Source organism: Camellia sinensis, chromosome 1 (assembly GCF_055761805.1).
Source record: "Camellia sinensis isolate YWXY chromosome 1, ASM5576180v1, whole genome shotgun sequence".
In the NCBI taxonomy this organism is placed as follows: domain Eukaryota; kingdom Viridiplantae; phylum Streptophyta; class Magnoliopsida; order Ericales; family Theaceae; genus Camellia; species Camellia sinensis.
In genome coordinates, this window is record NC_138961.1 from 142954090 (window position 1) to 142971579 (window position 17490).

The 17490-nt window shown below is 33.9% G+C and overlaps 1 pseudogene; it reads right to left on the bottom strand.

The window, feature by feature from the left end:
* Nucleotides 1–431: 431 nt before the first annotated feature.
* LOC114302962 (glutamate receptor 2.7-like) overlaps nucleotides 432–17490 on the bottom strand; it is a 30011-nt pseudogene continuing 12952 nt past the window's right edge.

A 17490-nucleotide genomic window follows, 5' to 3' on the forward strand; every position in this document is an offset into this window, starting at 1 on the left:
AACACCAGCATATATTACAAATCATTGTGGCTAATCAAGAAGATAAACCATAACCACAAGAATGAAATGGAAATTCGTCCTAAAAAAAAAAGAATAAAATGGAAACTAAATATTTAAATAAGGAAAAAGTATTACCCTTGCTGTACTTCTGAGATCGATGCTAGAATCACCAATCCTTTTCAACAATTCAAAAAAAAAAAAACTTGGGTGAATAAGACATAAAATAATTCAAAAATTATGTAATTTGGGAAAATTCTATAAAAACTGAAGACAACCACCACTAACACTTAAAAGAGGGAAAGAAAATCACCAAAGATGGTATATTAACAAGACTATCATTAATAGAGTTCCAAATTCAAAGAATGAGGGGAAAAAATTCCCAAATAAAATCATTGAAAATTTGCATCAAATGACGACAAATATTCTGAAAACTATAACACATGAAGATTAGGAATGTAGTTGTTATTGATTGCTGCATGGTACATACCCAATTCGAAGTTGTTCCTCAAACCCAAAAATGATGGTGTGTAGGTTTGGTAGAGAGTGAGACCTGATGAGAGAGGAAAATACAACTAAGAATGAGAATACTCCCATCACTCATATGAAAACAACAAAAGCTGTACATGGAAAAACCCTAAACCCGTAACAAAAGCATTGGAAAGTTCAATGATTAGAGGTATTAGAGGGAAAGTTCAAAAATTATTGGAAAGTTCAATAGTTCAGTCTAATACCTCTAAAATCATTGGAAAGTTCAATGATTAGAGGTATATCCCTCTAATATATCAATAATTTTTTCAGAGGTCAATATACCTCTGAACTTTCCAATGATTTTAGAGGTCAATAAAATCAGTGCAAATTTGATAAAATCATCGGTAATTTAGAGGTCAATATACCAATGATTTGATAAAATCAATGATTTTTTCAGATATATTGACCTGTAATATATCCCTCTAATATATCAATCAATATATCTCTAATTTTATAAAATCAATCATTGTTAACTGATATATTAGAGGTCAATATACCAATGATTTTATTCCCAAATTGTCAATATACCAATGCAAATTTGAACTTTCCAATGGTTCACAAGTTTTTGTTGGTGGCTTGTCCCTAATACCAATACAAAATTCATATTGGTCATACGGTTCAACAATCCAAAATCGGGAATCAGAAATCCATAATCTGAAATTTCAACCAAATCCATTCACGAAATAAGAAAAAGCCCTAACATGCAAATACGACATGAACAGAAAATGAAAGAAAAAACACATATACAAACCCTACAGAAATGGGAAGAGGCGGCGAGACAGAGATAGAAACACACTGACCCAGATCGACAGAGAGGGAGAGAGATGAGAGACAAATACACATCCAGAGTGTAGTGAAAATGATGAGATATAGGATCAAAACATCTATATCCTTTAGACATGGAAGAATACCCTAAAAAGACACAACGAATAGACTTGTCATCTAACTTAGCGTGAGTGGGACACCAGTCCTGAACAAAACATGTACACCCAAAAACACGAGGCAAAAGAGGAATAATGGTAGTATTAGGCATAAGAATATGGAATGGGGTAAGGCCATATAACACACGACTAGTAGTCCTATTAATGAGATAGACAACAGTAAGAACAGGCTATGTACCAATAAGACTTAGGCACACACATGCCACGAAGAAGACAACGTATGACAGACATAATATGACGGTTTTTACGTTCAGCTACACCATTTTGTTCAGGGATCCGAGGACACGTAAGTTGTTGAAGAATACCCGTTCGATTAAGGTGGGAACGAAACTCGTTGGAGATGTATTTCCCACCATTATCAGAGCGGATGTTTCGAACAACTGTACGAAATTGTGTCTTACCCATTTCAAAAATTGAACGAAGATGGGAAACACATCAGACATGCAGTGAAGTAAATAGACCTAAGTGCACTTAGTGTGATCATCAATAAAAGTCACATAATAACGATGACCTGAAAAAGTAGGAGCAAGAGAGGGACCCCAAATATCAGAACGAATAAGCTCAAAAGTACTAGGGGCTTGTGTCATATGTGGTATATAACTAGTACAGATACATTAAGATAACTCACAAGTAACACAATGAAATTTAGAATCCTTGCAAGCTTTATTTAATAAAGGGAAAAGTTGAAATAAATATTGAAAGTTAACATGACCCATACGGGCATGCCATAACTCTAAAGTTTGAACAGAAAAACACAAGTTATATAAGGAGTCTAAACAGACGCTTGAAAATTGGCTAAAGTCGAAGAAGGTTGGTCTGATGGATCCCCAAAGTAGTATAGCCTGTTACGCATATATTCCCTGCCAAAAAATCCTCTTCAAACTCAGGATTATACGAGAAGGATTATTTCGTACTCGTACAATATATATATATATATATATATATATATATATATGCGCTTAACTCTTTTATGAATTTTCTCAATAAGCTCAATAGCCTAAATGTCTACTATCGTTTCTCAATCAGTATGATAACTTTTTCAATATAAAATTTTGGATAAATTATACAAATAGTCCCTGTAGTTTACGCGATGTATCAATTTGGTCCATGTTTTTTCAATTTGCTCAATTTTGCCCTTTCATTTAACGAATTGTGTCATTTTAGTTTAATAAATAACGATTGTTAACTTTGGTGGACGGAAAGTCAAACTATGTGTCAATTTGGTCCCTGTAATTTACATAAAGTGTCAATTTAGTCCCTCTGAAAATCGAGCAAATTAAAATAATAGGGACCAAATTGACACATTATGTAAACTATAGGGATCAAAGTGACACATTGTGTAGACTTTTCGTCCACCAAACTTAACAACAGTTATTTATTGGACCAAAATGACATAATCTATTAAATTAAGGGGCAAAATCGAGCAAATTGAAACAATAGAGACCAAATTGACACATCGTGTAAACTACACGGACCATTTGCATAATTTATCCTAATTTTTTTGAAAGTCATTCAGGTTAAGAAATTTTATTTATAATTTAAACACAAGTGCTTCATTACTTTTCTATGAAATAAAAAGGACGATGTTTTTCAAATTATTTTTTTTTTCTAGATTGGTAATACACAATAATTTATCAACTATTTTCATTTGTGATATAAATGATGAGTTCTCAGTGTCTTGAGTTTTGAGATTCGACCACTTCTCTTTCGAAATGAGTAAAAGCCTCATCGGTGTCATCTGAAACAGTTCATCGAGCGGAAGAGTATTGAGTAGGCGGTGATGGAGTGATTGACAAGGGTGATGATGATGGACATGCCTGATCTTGGTGAGTGTCAATGGCAGTGACAATGTCTTCATGCTTGAGAATGTACTTCCTCCACAAATATTTGAGATCCAAGTGCACCAAGAAACTCCTATGCTCATAAGCTAACACAGCCATAGATATAATGAGAGCAAAAGAAGCAGCAACTCCAACTTTGAGAAATAGTCCCCAAAAGCTATGGACACCCAGGCTATTGGAAGACACCGTACTAGTAGAGTCTGGACAACTGTTATTCTGCAACCACTTTTTGTCAATTTCTAACATTTTATCTTCTTCAATCACATGCAAGATTGCTGTTGATACATCACGTACTAAATGGGAACCTTTACGAAATGCCTAGTAAAGTAAAAATCAATCGAGGTATTATAAGAAATTTGGGTGAGAAGAAATATATATATATAAATATATGCACATGATGAGACAGAGGTCTTAAATAGATAAATCGGTAGTATCGAGCAAAATATATTAGATGATGCAGTCGTAAGTTTTTTATAATCATTTGTGACAATTTTTTGGTATTTGACAACCATTTAATGCATTGCCAAAAATGCCATTTGTTGTAATATTGGCTAAAATGAGTATCAATAACGTGTATTGACCATTTTCTATTGATTTGCAACCAGTTTACAAGTTGATTAGATGATTTTAAAAAATTTACAACCGCAACACCTAATTTCTAAAAGGTATCATATGATATTTATGATATTATTACATAACTACTAATACTGATATGTCTCCCGATATCATTATTTAAAATTGTGATAGGAACTAAATTATCTGCATAGATTATATTGTGAATTACAAGACTTAAATAATGGTGTCGAAAGATCAACAACTGGATATGTATTTGTATTACCCTATTTGTTTCAGACAGCTGCCAAAATTTAAAACCATGAATGAGAGAGAGAGAGAGAGAGAGAGAGAAAATATACAAAGCCAAAGCCGCCAGTCTTGTGGATTGGTGCAACCATGGTATATTTTGAGCAGTGTTTTCCAGTAAAGAGTTTCAAGTAAGGAATTTCATCGAAAGCAGCAACTATACTTTGATTTGAGAGAGCGGCATCCAATTCTCCTTCCACAGTATTATAGCCCTTAAGCTGAGAATCACTGAAATTCATTCGTTTCATGATATCATAAATAAATGAGACTTTTGGATAACCAACTGATTGCCCTTTGTTTATAATCTCTTGCACATCAGTAATAGATGGTTCTAGTTGATGAACTATCAACAGTGAGGTTAAGCTAGCCGTGTAACTTTGAGTCAGAATTAACACCACGAAACACCATATGATCACCACAAACCTTGCCAAGTTACTTACTACTTTCTCCTCTGTAATAAATGTTATTTTGGTAATTAGTACAAATAAAATAAAAATAAAAAACAAATAAACAAACTTAGAAAGAATTCTTAAATGCTAACATTGCTATTTCAAATGGATTTGAGGCCATTATTATTATTATATATGACTGACCAAGAAAGCATTCAAACTCTTGGGTTGTGATGTTATGGGTATATGATAAGAGTATTAAGTCCATATGTCCAAATGCATAGTTGCAGCACCAACAACAGTCTAAGTTCAAGCAGCTCAACCAAGGGTTGTAGCCTCAGCACAAGTGTGTGCAAGTGAATTGTACATGTAAGGAATCGAAAGTAGCTAGTTTAGATTCAAGATCAACGACGGGCTTGTATAAGTACACGTGTAATAGAGAAGGGGATTAGTGAGTTAGAGTTTGATATAAATATCTGTAACCTCTTGTTAATTGATTCATCCAATACAGAAATCAGTTTCTTGTTAGTATATCATGGAATTTCGATCATACATCTTGTGTTTAAATTTTAGACTTGAGTATGTTAGTTTTGGAAATGCATCCCCTCCATATTACTATTTTTCATATTCTTTAATACTTCAATTTGTGAGTCTCATTGATCCGAACTACTGATCTCATAATCTTTGTAGCGAAGACTATTTGTGATATCAATGAACAAATAAAAAAACTGCATTTTGTTTTATAAACTCATAGTTATTGTCCATTTTAAAAAATAAAATGTAATTTTGTCATGTGTTTAGTGATATCTGATGAAATTGATTTTCTACACAGTTCATCTGTACTACTGGGTCTACGAGATGAACATTTTAATGGTGATTCAAACTGTTCATCCCGTAGACCCAGTAGTAAAGATGAACTGTGTAGAAAATCAATTTCATCAGATATCACTAAACACATGACAAAATTACATTTTATTTTTTAAAATGGACAATAACTATGAGTTTATAAAACAAAATGCAGTTTTTTTATTTGTTCATTGATATCACAAATAGTCTTCGCTACAAAGATTATGAGATCAATAGTTCGGATCAATGAGACTCACAAATTGAAGTATTAAAGAATATGAAAAATAGTAATGTGGAGGGGATGCATTTCCAAAACTAACATACTCAAGTCTAAAATTTAAACACAAGATGTATGATCGAAATTCCATGATATACTAACAAGAAACTGATTTCTGTATTGGATGAATCAATTAACAAGAGGTTACAGATATTTATATCAAACTCTAACTCACTAATCCCCTTCTCTATTACACTTGTACTTATACAAGCCCGTCGTTGATCTTGAATCTAAACTAGCTACTTTCAATTCCTTACATGTACAATTCACTTGCACACACTTGTGCTGAGGCTACAACCCTTGGTTGAGCTGCTTGAACTTAGACTGTTGTTGGTGCTGCAACTATGCATTTGGACATATGGACTTAATACTCTTATCATATACCCATAGCATCACAACCCAAGAGTTTGAATGCTTTCTTGGTCAGTCATATATAATAATAATAATGGCCTCAAATCCATTTGAAATAGCAATGTTAGCATTTAAGAATTCTTTCTAAGTTTGTTTATTTGTTTTTTATTTTTATTTTATTTGTACTAATTACCAAAATAACATTTATTACAGAGGAGAAAGTAGTAAGTAACTTGGCGAGGTTTGTGGTGATCATATGGTGTTTCGTGGTGTTAATTCTGACTCAAAGTTACACAGCTAGCTTAACCTCACTGTTGACAGTTCATCAACTAGAACCATCTATTACTGATGTGCAAGAGATTATAAACAAAGGGCAATCAGTTGGGTATCCAAAAGTCTCATTTATTTATGATATCATGAAACGAATGAATTTCAGTGATTCTCAACTTAAGGGCTATAATACTGTGGAAGGAGAATTGGATGCTGCTCTCTCAAATCAAAGTATAGTTGTTGCTTTCGATGAAATTCCTTACTTGAAACTCTTTACTGGAAAACACTGCTCAAAATATACCATGGTTGCACCAATCCACAAGACTGGCGGCTTTGGCTTTGTATATTCTCTCTCTCTCTCTCTCTCTCTCTCTCTCTCTCATTCATGGTTTTAAATTTTGGCAGCTGTCTGAAACAAATAGGGTAATACAAATACATATCCAATTGTTGATCTTTCGACACCATTATTTAAGTCTTGTAATTCACAATATAATCTATGCAGATAATTTAGTTCCTATCACAATTTTAAATAATGATATCGGGAGACATATCAGTATTAGTAGTTATGTAATAATATCATAAATATCATATGATACCTTTTAGAAATTAGGTGTTGCGGTTGTAAATTTTTTAAAATCATCTAATCAACTTGTAAACTGGTTGCAAATCAATAGAAAATGGTCAATACACGTTATTGATACTCATTTTAGCCAATATTACAACAAATGGCATTTTTGGCAATGCATTAAATGGTTGTCAAATACCAAAAAATTGTCACAAATGATTATAAAAAACTTATGACTGCATCATCTAATATATTTTGCTCGATACTACCGATTTATCTATTTAAGACCTCTGTCTCATCATGTGCATATATATATATATATTTCTTCTCACCCAAATTTCTTATAATACCTCGATTGATTTTTACTTTACTAGGCGTTTCGTAAAGGTTCCCATTTAGTACGTGATGTATCAACATCAATCTTGCTTGTGATTGAAGAAGATAAAATGTTAGAAATTGACAAAAAGTGGTTGCAGAATAACAGTTGTCCAGACTCTATTAGCAAATGTATATACAGAAAGTATGTGAGAGATCAAGAGATATTGAGAGAGAGAGAGAGAGAGAGAGAGAGAGAGAGAGAGATTCATACCGTTGTTCTTCAGACAACGATGGGCGAGCGAGAGAAAGAGAACGATGTCAAGAGTTTGAGCGAGTCAGTGCCAGACTAGGGCAAATATAAATAAAAGAAAATAGGGAAAATAAAAACCTTGAAAAATGTTGTCATAAGTATATTTTTTGCTACGGTTAAATAGACGGTCGCAAAAAAATAGACGTAAAAAGTCAATTTTCTCGTAGTGATTGTTGGACTAGAATAGGACCACGAGATATCAAACTATTCACCATTGTTAGAAGGATATGGATGATAGTGGTATAGAAGCAAACTATTCTTGTTAGTTTTTGACTCGTTGTCCACTGGCAAATTAATTTAGTTTGATTAATCTTATTTCTTAATTGAATAAAGATTTGTAGAAAGATTTATTTTACTCGATTTTACAAGTTTCCTTATTAGTTTTGAATTGGATCGTAAAGAAACTAAATTTATTTGATGATTGTACTATAAATATAAGTTGTTATGTTGAAATACCTCTTGGGTTTATAATACTTATAGCTCTATATGTATTCATTCTTTTTGATAGTGACAATTATAGTTTGTGGGATTGTCCCTCAATGTTGGCTCTGTTGAACCACGTAATATTTGATGTCTTGTGTGATTGTTTCTATCTTTGTTTGTGTTCTTCCCAATATTCATAAGTATCATCAATTTGATGTGGTTAAATTTTTTAGAAGTTCTCTAAATAATAGAGTAGAAATTTGGGAAGGAAAAAGCAAAGAGAAAAGGAACATAACAAAAGTAGAAATTAAAATTTTGTTACTTTTCCTTTCTTTTTACAAGTTGAAGATGGAAGCATACCCTAAATGTTATGTTTTGTCTTGCTTGCATGGACAATGCATGACCATATGGAATTGGTTTCTTAATGTTTTAACTCTTGTTGGATAAACAATCCATAAATTCTAGACAACTAAAATTTGTAGTTGTGATGAGACAAACTGCTGCTATAATATTTTTTCTAGTGTTTTGTGGCTTCAAGCTCTTTATACAATGATATGCAAATGCAGTGAAGAGAAGGAAGAGAGGGAATTACTGTGGGAGAAAATGGTTGAGAAAGAGAACCAAACACTAGTGCTGACTTGTCGCAGAGGAGTCCCATTAAAATCTTCATTAATTTGATGTTCAAGGATCCAAATCACAAAAGCAATGAACACAAAGAAACAAGTACTTGTCACCCATAGATCCCAAGTCAATGGCTTCAAAAAAAACCCATGCACTTTTGTAATTCTTCTTGTCTTTGAAAGGTACGATCATTGTCACACCAGATTCAGTGTATGAGAATGTAAAGTCCATGTAATTGGATCTGTTTTCCCTAATAGTAACATCTCCAACAACAGCATCAAATTTCTGTTCATCCAACAAAAAAACCAAAAAAGTGACATATTTATAAATTATAACCCTAATAATGCCGTTATTTAGTAATTTCATATTCACTTTCCCACTGCAAATGAGATCACCAAATAAAAATATTATTGTTCTAAAAAAATAATAAATTGTGTCATATACTTCGCACATGATATAGTTTTGTTCAAATCTCTAACAAAATTCTAATAAAAAGTGTTAAGTGTAACAAGTTCTTTCTTTTTGTTGATTAGAAAACTGGAAAAAAAAAAGTGTAACAAAATAATACTTTAAAATAGTTAACTGTTGAGTCTTGAAATTCATAAAGTAAAATACAAATAAGTCATAACTTAAAAAAAAAAAGAATTCTTATTATTATTTTTAAATACCTTTATACGCCGAAATTAAATTATCAAAAAAATTAAATCTGTTTTTCATCTTCTCTTCTGCTGTCACCACCACACCACCACGTCTGACAATCATCCCCAACCTTTTCCGAGTTCGGATCCTCTCCAGCCAAAAGTCCCTCCTGTCCTCCAGTCAAGGGCCACGATTTGGCCACGTGGCCCTTTGAAGATCTACGGCTCAGATAAAAATAAAAAATAAAAAAAGAATTTCATTTCTCTGAAATGGAAGAACAGAGGATGCATTTTTTTTTCTTTTTTCTTGCGTTTTTCTAATGCAGATATTTTGGAAGAAGAAAAAGAAGAAAAATCAAGATGATGAAGATTTGTAGATTCGGATCTGCAGAGGAATTTTTTTTTTTTGTTGTTGATGAAGATGATGATGATGTTGAAGATGATGATGTTGAAGATGATGAAGATTTGATGCGTTTTTTCTGCAGATGATCTTGATGATCTTCAATGGATAGATGATGAAGGTGTTGAAGATGATGTTGAAGATGTTCAGATTTTTTTTAGATGATTTGAATATATATGCAGATTTCTGAAAAACAATGGATAGATGATCTTCAAGAATATATATTGATGATCTTCAAAGATTTTTGAACACAGAAATCTGCATCAAAACTAAAAAAAATTTCTGCAGATGTTGATGATCTTCAAGAAAAAAAATTTATGCAGATTTGAAATCTGATTTTTTTTTTACAGATTTACTCATAGATCTGTATTGAAAATATCAATTTAAAAAAAAAACGGAACTGAAATGTTGAGGGGAATAATCAATTAAGTTTGAAGAAGTTTGAAGATGATATTGATGTTCAAATTTTATCACAGATCTGCGTTTGATAATCAATTAAGATTGATGTTCAAATTTTGAAGTTTGAAGCTTGAAGATGATGTTCAAATTTTATCAATTAAGATTGATGTTCAAATCTGATCTTGAAGATTTTTTTAGCGTTTGATAAAATTTGAACATCTTTAGATGATCTGAATAATCAATTAAGTTTGAAGATGATATTGATGATGTTCAGATTTTTTTTTAGATGATTTGAAGAAGACGTTTTTGGTGAAAAACGAATTTTTTTTTTTTTTTTTTTTTTTTATCTGAGCCGTAGATCTTCAAAGGGCCACGTGGCCAAATCGTGACCCTTGACTGGAGGGATCCTTTGGCTGGAGAGGATCCGGACTCACCTTTTCCACCTCAAATGTATTGGTAAAATATATTCCTTCTAATAATATATAATATATATTCCTCCTCGTTTGGCAAGTGATAATTTTAGCTAAAAATTTAGAAAGTCATTAAAAAAAATTAAAAAGCCAACAATCTATATCAAAAAGTCAAAAATTTCCTTTTCTCTTTACTTTTTACATATGTTTTCGTAAAAAATTAAAAATTCAATATACTAATTTTTTTTATATCATATTTTCACCAAAAAGCTAAAAAATTACTAAAAAAACTTGTTCCCAAATGAGGGTGTATAGAATTTGATAATCCAACACAACCCTTTCAATTGAGATGTAATCACATCTCATATGAGAGAATTACGTTGATAAATTATATTTTGTCCCTTTTATATTTGATCATTTTTTTTATTATTTTGGTTTTTAAATTTTATTTATTTTTCACTTTGGCCCTTTATGTTTCAAAATTTTTCAATTTACTACAAAAGCTAATTTATGTTTAAAATTATATAGAAAATGATACATTAACAATTATGTGACATAAAAATATTTTGTTGTATATAACTCATAATAATATATATTTTATATTATGTGATAATTAACGTAATATTTTTTGATTAATTTTGAACAGAAATTAATTTAAGGAGTAAATTAAGAAAAACTTGAAACAAGAGTTATTGAAAAAAAATAAACTTTAAAGATTGAAGTAAGAAAATGGTTAGTGTTCAAGGATCGAATTATGTACACATAGAAAAAAACATTAAATTGAAAAAATATTTATATAATTAAAATAGTCGATAAATTATGGTGGGAAGGGGTGTTTAATTAACCTACCCCAAGGAAAAGTTGGTGCAGCAAGATGTCAAAACCTCCCTGCACTCCCATAAGGCTTTTCAAAGGGAATGTACTCGTATGGAACCGAATATGGCAGCGCCGCCATTACAGCGTCGAAAACGTCTATGCAGTACCCAGTGACCATCGTCCTGTTAGTGATAGGATCTCTCCTCACCCTCACAAAATCAGTATAAAAATTCTTTACTGGAACTGCCACTCTCAGCACCTTTCCATTTGTTGGCACCACCCATCCCTTCGGAGTATATATAGTATCACCTTCAAAACTCAAAAAAAAAAAAAAAAAAAAAAAAAATTAAAATACAAACCCTTTTTAAATAAAATAATGCTACAGTGACAAATTTATTTCTACCATCTTATTTTTTCGTTTAATTTGTCACTTTACTTATTGTCATTGAATTGGAGGTATACATGAATAGTTAGACCTTTACACTAATGTCATGTTGACTAAAATATGATAGTATAATATGGTATAAAAATATAATTAGTGTAACATTATTGTTTTTAATAAAATGAAAAGTGTGTGAAAGAGTAATCAAAATGAAGCCAAAAAAAGAAGAAGTAATAATTCATTGGAATAGGCTTTTTTTCGGTCTATAGAATCCAGTTAAGGCAATTTTCAACTCACTTTGGGCTCATTTCGATAATTCAAACTGTTCATATTGTATGATTTACTAAGTAGATCCTTAATGCAAAAAGTTTTTTTTTTTTTTAAAAGCACAAATGATCCAACTATATGACTACTAATGTTTGCTCAATTTCATTTTAGATATGCTGCAAGACCGAGAATATCAACCATTCAGATAAACAAAGTGAGCCTAGTATGAACCCGGTCATTTCAACTTGACCCTTAAATGGATAGAAGTTAAATTATTAGTCAATCCTATATGATGGACTTAAATACTTATAAATCTTGTATACTTTTTTAATGCACTAATAAGCCTTAAAATATTCATTTGACTCCAACACTTTTTAAAGATATTAATAAGTGAAAAACTGAGCTTAACTTGAAAGTAAATAAATCAAGTCAATAGAATTGGCTGTAAAACTCTTTAATGGAATAGAGGAAGCCTTGTCCCATTTTATTAACAAAAAATAAAATGGAAGTAGTGTGGAAGAGTATCAAAAGAGAAATAATTATTGTACATAATTAAAATATAAAAAATTATAATGTTATTGAGATTTATATTAAGTGGTACAATAGGTGATACCTATTGTAACACTTAAAATAAATTTGAATCACACAATTCATTTCCGAATAATATTAGGGATTATGAAAAAAATATCATGAAATGCATCATGAAGATTTTTCATTCTTTGATTAGTGTGTAATGTTTTATTGTATATGTAATCCAAAGGTGGAGAATCTTTTATGATCATCTTCATGATATTTTTTTTATAATCCCTAACAATAATCTTCATTTCCTGTCTATGTTTTAATTCTGTCTATACATATAGCTTTGTTATTATAACAAAAAAAAATGGAAGTAGTCTAGGAATAGCTGCTATAAATGGAAAAAATTCATACGTTAGTATATCACCTGGCCATATAATAGCTTTAAGGTTTGCCTGAGATGTTGAGTAATCCTTGTAACTCGTATTTACTGCATCAAACTTTAATTGTCTTACAATTCCATGTTTCGGCGTCCAAAATCCGATCCCTCTCGGCCCATGTCCGATCACATTCACAATCTCAAAAGCAGATGATTGTAGTTGCCCATCAACAAAGCAAAAATTTCCACTAAGTCCTCTAAATCTAGTGCTTGAAAGAGCTTGACAAAGATGAATACCATTTTGAGACATCTCAACACTTTCAAAGTCACTGGTTGAATTTTTTGCAATGTTGGAAATGCTCAAATTCAACGGCCCAACTTTCTCAACCGCCATTGCCAGGGCTATGGCTGCATCGTATGCCCATAACCGAAAAACATTTAGATCACTACTAGTTTTCTCTTGGTGCTTTTTGTTTTTCCATCTACTAATAAAATCTTCAAGCTTTTTACTTTTTGGAACGTGTGGTTGTACACCAATCACTCCTTGCATTGAGTCGATGATGATTGTGTTGCGGATCGGGGGCACACCAGGGAACTCAAACAAGCAATAACACACAAGTTTTAACGTGGTTCGGCAAGTCGCCTACGTCCACGGGCAGCGGATTCACTATATTAAACAAAATGGTAAGAATTACAACACTCTCTGTAATTCTCTCTCTCTCTTTGCTCTCTATTATCTCAGCTGTGTTCAACTCTCCTTAGCTTCTCTATATATAGAGATTACAAATGCAAGAGGAACTCTTTAAAATGAGCTGGCTGCCAGCCCATTGTTGTGCTTTCGGTGGCTTTACAGATTAAAGCTTCACATGGCTTCTCATGGCCTCATGGTCAACTCACATGGCCTCATGGCTTCCCCACCATGTAGCTGGCTGCCACTTTCCATGGTTTGGCAAGAATCTGTAGCCAATTTTCAACAAATCTCCACCTTGGCGAGGATTCTCTTATCCAACATAGTGATCGATCAACACTGCCATGCACCCGAAGGTGCTCAGTTCCGAGAGATGTTGACCAAGTCCAAACAATGTTGGAACTTGATCCCAGAAACTACCTTTGTGAGCATATCGGCCGGATTATCTGTAGTACCAATCTTTTGAAGCAGAATATCCCCTTTATTCACAATTTCTCGGATAAAATGGAAATGGACATCAATGTGCTTGGTGCGGGCATGATGAACCTAGTTCTTTGCCAAACAAATGGCACTCTGACTGTCACAAAACACCTCAACGTGCTTCTGAACAATTCCCAAGTCTTCAATCAACCCATGTAGCCAAATAGCTTCCTTAAAGGCTTCCGTCACTGCCATGTACTCTGCCTCTGTAGTAGACAAAGCCACCATTGACTGAAGCGTTGACCTCCAACTTACCGGCCCTTTAGCAAGCGTAAATAAATACCCTGTTGTTGACCGGCGTTTGTCTAAGTCACCAGCATAATCTGAGTCCACATATCCTTCCAAATTCTGCCCGAGTCGGTTATCTCTCTCGAACTTCAATCCCAGATTGACCGTGTCATGTATGTACCTTAGGATCCATTTCAATGCCTGCCAGTGATCTTTTCCTGGATCATGCATATACCTGCTTACCATACTCACAGCATGCGAGATGTCAGGCCGTGTACAAACCATAGCATACATTAATGCACCAACTGCATTTGCATATGGAACCTGTGCTATATGCTTCCGTTCTTCTTCTGTGCGTGGAGACAACGAAGCACTAAGCTTGAAATGAGGGGCCAATTATAGCGACCCCGGTCTTTTCCCATTTGATTATTGTATCCGGACTCAGGTTCCGTAGATTCTGTCATTGTATAATTGTTGTTGTTGTCCTTTATTTTCTCATTTGGAATTATAGGATGTGTTGGGCAGGTTTGTTTCAGGTTGGTTGGGTTTAGAAACCAAGTGTTGCTGTCCAGGATTTTGGTTCTTCGCTCGAGCGAGGAGTTGGTCGCTCGAGCGAGAGATGGCGTCCAGTTTTGACCTATAGCTTTGCATTCTTGGCTCGAGCGAGTTTTTCTTCGCTAGAGCGAGTTAGTTTGTTCTTCGCTCGAGCGATGGTTCTTTCGCTCGAGCGTGAGTCTGATTACAGACCTGAGGATTTGAGTTCCTCGCTCGATCGAGTTTTCTTTCGCTCGAGCGAGCTTTTGGGTTGTTGGCTCGAGCAAGGTTTCCTTGGCTCGAGCGTAGCTTTTCTGTGTCTGGTCGCTCGAGCGACAAAGGCTTCGCTCGAGCGAGCCTGTCCAGTTTATATACACAGCAGCGGGTTTTGATCAGTCCTTTTCATCTTCTTTTTGATTCCAAACCCTAGGTCCGACTTCTCTCTCTCCCTACTCACCTTCTCTCTTAGATTTGATCCACTTAGGAAGTGTTTCTACCCTAGATCCTTCATTAAAAAGATAGAGTGAGTCGAGGGCTTCCAATTAATCTGAACATTTGGCGATTTGGAGCACTTTGGTATTTGGGCACTCATCTCTGTCTTCACCATTTGGGTTGTTTTCTTTGAGGTAGGGATTTCCTACTCCATTTTATAGGTTTTGTTCTAAGTTTTGGTATTTTGATATGTTGGGGATACTTTGGTAAATTCTGGGAAAAACCCTAGTTGTATTATTAAATTAATTTGTATAATTAATTCATGGAGATGGGAAAAGATGGTTTAATTCATGGAATTGGGGAATTCATTGATTAAATGGCGTAGTTGGATAATTTGAATTATTTGTCTATTGAATTGTTGGCATAGTTATTTTCAGTTTAGAAATAACTGTTTTGGGCTATCGGTGGAGGATAGTCGTGATTGTTGTAGACATTGCATGTGGATTAGGAATAACTGAAACTAATCACATTGGTTAAGTCATTAATTTTGACTATTGCATTGATACAGAAAATACGTGTATTGATTGAGCATTGCATTTGCATACATTGTTTTGTGTGGGAGGAGATAGGGGATGTACTCCACGGTTTAGGGGAAGATAGGGGATGGACCTCTAAACTGGATTTTTGTTTGGGAGGAGATAGGGGATGGACTCCATTAGCATCACTTTTATGTGTGCTTATTTATATAGAAGTGTTTTATTGATACAACACTAAAATGTGTATCAATCTGGAAGTATGAAGTGTTTTGAATTGAGCTTGAGTCTCATTTGTTTGTTGATATTGGAAGAATGTGACTATGATATATATAATTCACTGTTGTAAGTTCGGCCAGGTTCTGAGTCATGTTGATTAAGTTGGAAAGTAAAAATGTATCTTAGACAATAGTGTCATGAGGCTGTAAAATGAAGTAATTGATTATCTTGGTTAACCATCTGTTGAATGCTATTGCTTTATTCATTGCTTATATGTGGTTTAGAATATTTCTACTGGGCTGTGGCTCACCCTTTATGGGAACATCATTTTCAGGTTCAGGTGATAAACTACCTCCAAGGACTTAGCTTGGGAGGGTTTGGCTTCTGGTTTGAAGAAGACTACCTTTAGTTAATTGTCTTTATTTATTAGTACATGTAAACATTCAAGCCTAGGGCTTTTCTTGTATTGAGTTAGAACTCATATTTTTGTATCCAAGTGTTGGCTTGTAAAGATGTAAGCCTGTAAGGCATTTTATTCAATGTTACATGTAATGCTTTATTTAGTAATACTCTGATGAATGAATTAATAAATTGTCTTCTTTAAATAATGCATGTCAATGATATATATAATGGGTTAATTTTGAGGGCGTTACACCAATGGTGTACTTACAGCTTTGGTTTTCCCATTGATGCCAAATCTGTCTAACACCTTTTTCAGATACTGGGTTTGTGTCAGACAAACCGTGCCCTTCTTCCTGTCTCTCTTGATCTCCATGCCAAGAACTTTCTTTGCTTCTCCCAAATCCTTCATTTCAAACTCCCTTGCTAACTGTGCCTTGAGTTTGTCAATCTCCACCTTGCTCGTAGATGCAATCAGCATATCATCTACATATAAGAGCAAATAGATGAAGGAACCGTCGGGAAGCTTACGGAAATATACACAATGATCAAATTGACTTCTTGTGTATTCTGTCTTCATCATGAACCGATCAAATCGCTTGTACCACTGTCTCGGGGATTGCTTCAATCTGTACAACGATTTGTTCATCTTACAGGCCCAATTCTCTTTTCCAGCAATTTTGAAACCATCTGGCTGGGACATGTATATCTCCTCTTCAAGATCTCCATGTAAGAAGGCAGTTTTGACGTCGAGTTGGGCGAGCTCGAGATCAAACTGTGCAACCAAAGATAACAAGATGCGAATAGACGCGTGCTTCACAACAGGTGAGAATACCTCATTGTAGTCTATTCCTTCCTTCTGAACATAGCCTTTAGCTACCAATCTAGCTTTGAATCTGATGTTGTCTCTTCCTGGAATGCCTTCCTTCTTGGTGTAAACCCACTTACACCCAATTGCTTTCTTGCCTTTTGGAAGTTGCACCAACTCCCAAGTCTGGTTCTTGTGAAGTGACCCGATCTCTTCATCCATAGCCTCCTTCCATTTGACACTTTCTGCATTATGCACGGCTTCTTTGAAAGTGCAATGAATATTGTCTTCAATGATTGGAAGTGCATAGGCTACCATATCGGTCATCCAACTGGGTTGCTTAGTAACCCTTTTTCCTTTCCTGATTGCAATGGGTTCTGATTGTTGCGAAGCCTCTGGATCTTCATTTTCATCTGAACTC